Source organism: Eleutherodactylus coqui, chromosome 2, assembly GCF_035609145.1.
Source record: "Eleutherodactylus coqui strain aEleCoq1 chromosome 2, aEleCoq1.hap1, whole genome shotgun sequence".
Classification (NCBI taxonomy): Eukaryota; Metazoa; Chordata; class Amphibia; order Anura; family Eleutherodactylidae; genus Eleutherodactylus; species Eleutherodactylus coqui.
Genome location: NC_089838.1, coordinates 94,682,577 through 94,690,886, shown reverse-complemented (window position 1 = coordinate 94,690,886; position 8,310 = coordinate 94,682,577). Strand labels below are relative to the sequence as shown.

Sequence of the window (8,310 nt, the reverse complement as noted above, 5' to 3'; positions counted from 1 at the left end):
GATCGCCGCATACTTTCTTTGGTGAAGAAGAACCCGTTCACAACATCAACTGAAGTCCAGAACACTCTCAGGGAAGTAGGTGTATCTGTCTCTAAGTCAACAGTAAAGAGAAGACTCCATGAAAGTAAATACAAAAAAGGGTTCACATCTAGATGCAAACCATTTATCAATTCCAAAAATAGACAGGCCAGAGTTAAATTTGCCGAAAAACACCTCAAGAAGCCAGCCCAGTTCTGGAAAAGTATTCTATGGACAGATGAGACAAAGATCAACCTGTACCAGAATGATGGGAAGAAAAAGGTTTGGAGAAGAAAGGGAACGGCACATGATCCAAGGCACACCACATCCTCTGTAAAACATGGTGGAGGCAACGTGATGGCATGGGCATGCATGGCTTTCAATGGCACTGGGTCACTTGTGTTTATTGATGACATAACAGCAGACAAGAGTAGCCGGATGAATTCTGAAGTGTACCGGGATATACTTTCAGCCCAGATTCAGCCAAATGCTGCAAAGTTGATCGGACGGCGCTTCACAGTACAGATGGACAATGACCCCAAGCATACAGCCAAAGCTACCCAGGAGTTCATGAGTGCAAAAAAGTGGAACATTCTGCAATGGCCAAGTCAATCACCAGATCTTAACCCAATTGAGCATGCATTTCACTTGCTCAAATCCAGACTTCAGACGGAAAGACCCACAAACAAGCAAGACCTGAAGGCTGCGGCTGTAAAGGCCTGGCAAAGCATTAAGAAGGAGGAAACCCAGCGTTTGGTGATGTCCATGGGTTCCAGACTTAAGGCAGTGATTGCCTCCAAAGGATGCGCAACAAAATATTGAAAAAAAAATATTTTGTTTGGGTTATGTTTATTTGTCCAATTACTTTTGAGCTCCTTAAATGTGGAGTGTTTGTAAAGAAATGTGTACAATTCCTACATTTTCTATCAGATATTTTTGTTCAACCCTTTAAATTAAACGTTACAATCTGCACTTGAATTCTGTTGTAGAGGCTTCATTTCAAATCCAATGCGGTGGCATGCAGAGCCCAACTCGCGAAAATTGTGTTACTGTCCAAATATTTCTGGCCCTAACTGTATCTGGCACCGTCACAATCATAATGCTGCATAGCATAAAGTTAAATTGGTTTTAATGCACAGTAAATGACTAAAAAAATCTGTGAAAAACAGAACTGTAGATTTTTTGCATTTTCCGCCCCCCCCCCCCCAAATATGAAAACTAAATTGTAAATTATATGTACCCTGAAGTAGTACCAAGAAAAGTCATTTTATTGCTCTCAGTAAGAAAAACAAAATAATCTTGTACATATGATACTTTAACCTCTTCTCGCCACAAGATGTAAGTTTACATGCTGCCTGGAAGGGGTTCCTGCAAATGTACATAAACCTACATCCTCTGGATGGCGAGGTTTCAGAAGCTAAGCCTGAGCCATCCGCAGCAAGAGCAGGGTGTACATGACAGCTGGCCTCCCGCTGCAACAGCGGAGATCAGTGAGAACACGAGCCTTGCTGTTCACTCCTTACATGCTGTGATTGATGTTGTTCACTGCATGTAAGAGGTTAAGAGAGGAATCATTCTCTCTCTGTGACATCATCGGCATTCCGTGATGCAAATACGGAGGTCTGATGGGTTGCCATGGCAACCAGACACCAGACAATGGCGTTCGCGTCTGTGAATAGCAATAATGCATTTCAGTACAGAAGTACTGCACAGTACTGGACTGGAATCTAAAAAAGAAAAGCAGTAAAAAAACACTAACTTTTTTGCGTACTTTGTTTAATAAACAATAAATACACATTTGGTATTGTCGCATCTGTAACAACCCATACAACAAATTCAACACACTTATTATCCTGCACAACAAATGCTATAGAAAAATGTAAAGAAAGACTGAACCAAAATGCTCTTTCATTTATTTCATCTCCTAAAAAACACAATAAGGGTATATTCACACGGGCGAGAGCCATATTGGGTCAAGCGATTTGTGCCGATATCGCACTTGCCAACGTGCATTTTTCACATCGACGTGAGACCTATTTAATTCATAAATGCCTTACAGCACTTCTGTGAGATTGCCATCCTCAGGCACGTGTTTGCTGTGCAGAAGATGGCAAGTGTTTCCCATTGACTTCAATGCGAAACATCACATCGCACGGCATGCGAATGCCAGGTGATGTCTTTTGAGGTCCCATTGAAAAACAATAGGTGGCTTAGTAGTAATAGGGTCCCCCTACAGTAGCCCCAGTAGAAATAGTCAACCCCATAGTGACCTTTGTAATAATAGTGGTCCAAGCAGTAATAGTGACCCTATAGTGGCCTGAGTAGTAATAGTGCCCCCCATAGTGGTTGCAGTAGTAATAAAGTACCCTAGATTGGCCCCAGTAGTGATAAGTGACCTCCATAGTAATCTTAGTAGTCATAGTGACTCCCCCTATTGGCCTCTGGCTGGCCAGCACCCTTACAGGAATTCCATTCACCCAGCTTGCAGCCTGGCGAGTCTGTGACTGTCAACCTCTTCCCTCGGCATCTGAGCTGCGTACAGAATGGTGCACACACACACCGGAGGGGAGAGGTCAGCAGTCTCAGACTCCATACTGCTAGACCGGAGCTGCAGGCTGGGTGAGTGGAAACCCTGTGAGGTTGCTGCATGGCAAGCGGACCACATAAATTGAGTTAGGGGGCCTTGTGTTACATGGGTGTGATCTAGAGAAACATGCAAATGATGACTGAGCATATATAGGGGTGCCAGATGATGCTCGTTCAAAACATCAGGGAAATCCTGCATTGCCCTCTGTCCCAGTTTCATTCCTTATACCAGTCTTATACCTCATTCCTCAGCCCATTCCCAAACAGAATAGTCTTTACTGCTTAATTACACACAGTTTGAACATTGCAGCACAGTTTCGACACTTAGCACTGTTGACTCCAGAACTCAGCAGAAATGACTTGGCGTCTCAGCCCTTATGGGTACCAGTCAGTCTCCTACCGCACTCAGCAGACCTGACTTCGGGACAAACTCAACAGATCACAAGGTGACCTTTGTCTAAATCCAGTTTGCTTTGTATCAATGCAATCAAAGGCTATGGTAATGCCCACCATGAACCTGTAAAGAATTTCTTAGTAAGAACAAGGTCTGGTGGCAAACAGTGTCTTGAGTCTCAGCAGGCCTGAAGAGGTGTCCTTCTAGTACAGTAGCAATATAATCACTTAAGGTTTCCCCGGCACAATTCATTTTCTTGGTAGCTCTAGTGATGTGGTTGTGCTCAGGAAATTCAGCCACTTCATGTCCGAGGTTCAGGGGTTTCCAGGAAGCCCAGAACTTAATTTTGGCTCCAGTTAATAATATTTCTGAACCATGTTTAATATATATGGACTCAAAAAACTGTGCTCTGGACAACAACAGCCATAATTTCTCCCTAGGAGATTCCTATGGGAAAGTATGACCTAAATAAGAAACATGTCTGTAAAATTGTATGACAATGAACATTCACAACCTGTTCCCGGTCAAAAGGAGGACTATTGGGAGTTGCTAGAACATTAAATAAATTCGGTGCAAGCCAAAGATCATTTTCAGAATCTAGAGGAATGCAATCTAATTTTGCAGGACTGTCTAGATACTTCAGTGTACCTGCTACACTCTGTAGTCCTTGACAGAGTGTTAATTTTGACTGTTGGAGTGAATGGTTACCTATGTACCACCGACTTTATTGGAATTAGTAGGCATCTGATGTGCCTTACAATAACAGTCAGTGGTAGAGAATTATGTTTCATCTTCAACGAATGCAAGATTGTAGGAATGGCTGGACAAATATCTGTCTGGCATGATTTAGTAAATTCTGCACTGAGCAGCGGGTTGGACCCGATGACCCTGGAGGTCCCTTCCAACTCTACCTATGATTCTATGAATGGAAGTAGATCAACGCTGTGTGGTCATGTCCATGTCACGTGTTTTGGACAGCCCAGTTCCTGCAAATTGGTGGCAGCGTGGGTTCTGCTATTCAGGTTCTGTGACAAATTGATGGTTCAGGCGGGATCTGCGGTTAGGTTTCCTGACACTGTTGTTTTGCTGTAAGGTTGGGAAAATTGGTAGTGAAGGAGATTGTCATGGTTATATAGGTCTTCCTTTACAGTTTGGGCGAGTATAGACAGCATACACTTCATTTTAGTTCACCTTGATGGGTACATGAAGGATTTCTTCACCAGAACTTAGTCTAACCTGTTTTTCATATTTCATCTATCTGACTAATGTTACTCACATATCCTCTCCTTGATGGTTCATTTACTCTCTTTTGGTATTTTTAACATATGATTGAAAACTTAGTATCCATTTGAAGACATTTACCAGGATCCGGATGGCAGACGTCTCACTTCCGCGATTAATTGTTAGACAAGTGCCCATCAGGGCTTACTATATGCTGCCGTTCGAGATCTCATACATGGATACAAGATAACATCGCAAGCAGATTTTTTTGCAAATAAAATATTTTAGCTCAATAACAAAAGCTACCTACCGCCAGAAATGGTCATTGCTCCCCAACACAACCAGCAATGCCCCAACCACCATATCAGGCTGTCCTATCTTGACAAAATAGGGTCATGTAATCCAAGTATATCTTCAAATTATTATTCAAAATGTTCCTTTCAGTCTATCTTAGACTCATGCATTACCAAAGAAATCTCTGCAGATTACAATGTCCTTATCACAGCTAATTAAGTTGAGCCTAGATGTATAATTATAAATTATTTTGTGCGTTCCTCAGTGGAAAAATACTGACTCGGTTCCATCTCTGCAATTGGAAATCACTCAGTGTTAAGGGTTTATTGTACTTCTATTCAGAGTATGGAGTTGTTGTAGTGGATGAGAAGGTCAGAGGTGTCTGCTGATGGTTTTACTGGAGCAATAATGTAACTTACAGCAGTGAATTAGTGCATCCCATTACTACTGTAAGAGCAGTTTGCTGCAGTCGATGCATTTTTTGTGAAATCGGGAATGGACCCTAATGGTAGCTTCACGTACACATTTCTTCTTAAAAAGCTACAGTTCTTGTGGTAGATTTTGTTTTTATTTTTGAGCCAAAGCCATAAGTCTATCCAGGAGGAGCATCATGACTTCCGGGTTGTGTGGATGGGTCTGGGGTGGCATCAGCCAGCAGCCTCAGATCATCTGATGACATTCTGAGCTGGATACCAGGGGAGTAACCTCTTCCATGGTTGGAATAAATCTTCATGGCGGGCTGTGTAAAGATGGCATTTGTTATATGGTAACTGCATTAATAACAGGTATAACAGGGATAAACCACTGTATCTAAGCTTGCTCGTATAAACAAACCAAATATTATAAGCCTGTTTCTAGTGCTGTAATTATGTACTGAACTTGCTTCTGAGGCTGTATTTATGTTACATTTGGTTCTAGCACTATATTTATGTTATGAGATTGATTCTGGTGCCATATTTATCTTATAAATTTCGTTCTGCTGTTGTATTTATGTTATGAGATGTATTCTGGTTCCAGGCTAATTTTTTGGGCTTGGCTCTGAGGCTGTATGTAGGTTATGGGCTTGGTTCTGCAGCTATATTTATGTTTGAAGCTTGGTTTTAATGCCATATTTATGTTATTAGCTTGATTCTGGTTCCTATATTTATGTTCTGAGCTTGGTTCTTGTTCTGTATTTATATTAATAGCTTGGTCCTGGTGCCTTACATATGTTTTGAGCTGTGTTCTGCTGTCATACTTATGTAATGAGCTTGGTTCTGTTGCTGGTTTTTGGTGAACTTGCTTAGTTCTGGAGCTGTATTTATGTTGTGGCAAGTGGAGGCACTGTTACTTTGTAAAGGCACAAAGTGACTGGGTGGGGTTGGAGACATGGCTAAATGTTAAGAAAAAAATGTATGTGGTACTTATATTACTCTTCTTTTGAAACCTTCTTTTACCAATATTGCATTTGTTCATACCTTTATTTTTCTCACATACTGTATTTTAAATCCATTTCTGGCGTTGGCTCAAAAAATGCATGAAAAACTGGCACAAAGGTTGCAACAATTTTTTTTTTTTTTTTTTAAACACCAGTGTGTGAAACCACCTGGAACAGAGGGAAGGCTCTTTTATTCCTTTTGTGTCCGCACCTTATTTTAGCTTCAGGACCTGGATGCCCAGCACTGTAAACATCAATGGGTTAATGAGGGGATGACACTGTATACGACTGTTCCTAATAACTCGAATATTCTTTTGCTGATTTTACTAAACCTTTTTGTGTCAAAGATATTTTATTGTAAAATGAAGCTGGTCTCCTGGATTGAATCCTAGACAGGTTGAGTTATGGAACAGCTGAAATGTTTAGTTCTGGTTTCTGCGGCTCATTATTTTCCCATGTAAAGCAGGAGGATGATTCATTTGTTAAATGTCATTTTAGTAGCACGATGATCCAGTAAAGTTGGGCTGTATATGACTTACATGGTTGCTATTGACTATTAATAATTGTCTTGGGAGTGCAGAGATTTAATAATTATAGCTTACTCCCTGATAATAAGACTAATGCACACGGTCCTTTATACAGTGCCTGTACAGCATGGCATGAACATATAGTCCTTATTGGGTGCTGAATGTACGGAGCTATTGTCTTTAAATAAAACATTTAGGGGGGAATGCAACCATACATGCAGTCTGGCTTTGCCTGTTAAAACAGCTGTCCACAGAAGTGTAAATTAAGGCTGCATGCAAATCCCAACTATAAGGGTGGGTTCACACAGGGCGGATTCCCGTTGGAAATCTCACGGTTTGGCCGCAGCTTTGAAGCGGCTCGGCCGCATGCTTTTCCGTTGCGGCCGGCGCTCCCATAGAGGAGAGTGGGGCCGCGACATACAAAAAGAAAAAAGGAAAGGTAAACAGACCTGCTCAATCTTTGGAAACCGCGGCTGCAGCGGCCGCAGCCGCGGTTTCAACCGGATTTACCGCAGCAGATTAGCCGTCCCGTGTGGACGAGATTTCTGAGAAATCTCATCCACATGGCTGGCTAATCCCGAGATTAGCGTCCGTGGGCGGTTTTGCCGCGGGCGGATCTGCTGCAGCAAAACCGCGGCAAATCCACCCTGTGTGAACCCAGGCTAATGCTTCATTCATAGTACTGGTTTTCTTCTTTGGGGAAGACAGACCTTATGGGCCCCCAAAGGCTCCAGAGCTTGGGTGCAACCACATCTTCTACAGTCATTATAGTTCAGCTAGTTTCACACGGGCAAGGGTGATATCGGGCCATGATCCACAGCCTGATATCACACTTGCCACCATGTGAAAGCCCCGTGGATGGGAGGCGTTTTCATGTAAAAAGAGCCTCGCATCACTACGGGGAATCCCTTGATCCCCGTAGAGGAATCCATTCATCCCCACGGGAATGAAGGGATTCCCCCAGCCGCTGCTCAAGGGATTTCCCCACTGCAGAGGATTGCAGAGTTCCTCCATTACTTCCAATAAGGCTGGCGCTGCTGCAGACGGCCCCATTAAAAACAATGGGCGATATCACAAAAAGATAGTTTTTTTTGTAATCGCAACACCACATGGATAAAAACATCGCAGATGTGAAGGAAACCATTGAAAATCATTGGTTTCATAATTCTGCGTGTTCACTCACTCTTTCTTCACTCGAGCATCCCGCGATTTTATCACCCGTGTGAAACCGGCCTTACACTCTTAGTTGTCCACGATTTGAAAAACATAGGTACTTTCTTTCAAAAATAGTGCCACACATGACGACAGGTTATAAGTGGTATTGGAGCTCATTCCCATGCACTGCAATGGAGCTGAGCAGCAAAAGGAGACAACTTATTGACCGTTGTGGCGCTGTTTCTGAAAGAGATCAAACATTTTTGGATCCATTAAAACCTCTTTAAAAAGGTCCAGTTAGCTCTTCTCCCCCACAAAATAGCAATGATAGAGCACCTATTCTTACAACTCTAATGGGTGGTTCCTCTTTTAGTTCTCCTGGGCAGGTTTGAAGGAATTGAGAATTGCGTGTTACCATCTTCCTTGTCATATGTCAACCAAACAGGATATACGAGAATAGAAAAATCTTTTTGAAGTTTTTCAACAGTGCTGCCAACTTCGATTTAAGGAAAATCTCCTCACATCGAAGAGTTTCAGTAAACTGCATTATGGGTTGGTTTCACAATGATAACATGTCTTGGGGGTTATCCCTTCATTGGATCAGAGGACTATGTAAAGAAACTGTTAGAATTACACAATATAAATAGTTAAAGGTCGTCAATCTCAACCTGCTGTTGGCACCCTTCTAAATGTTTATG

At 42.2% G+C, this 8,310-nt stretch overlaps 1 protein-coding gene across 1 annotated transcript in view; it reads left to right on the top strand.

Annotated features, from left to right (window-relative positions):
- Window positions 1-5,213: 5,213 nt before the first annotated feature.
- The window catches only part of FGF1 (fibroblast growth factor 1), a 152,286-nt gene continuing 149,189 nt past the window's right edge, over window positions 5,214-8,310 (top strand). Inside the window, exon 1 of the mRNA XM_066591241.1 lies at window positions 5,214-5,298. The gene's annotated coding sequence lies outside the window, so the exon portion shown is untranslated. The remainder of the gene's footprint in view (window positions 5,299-8,310) is intronic.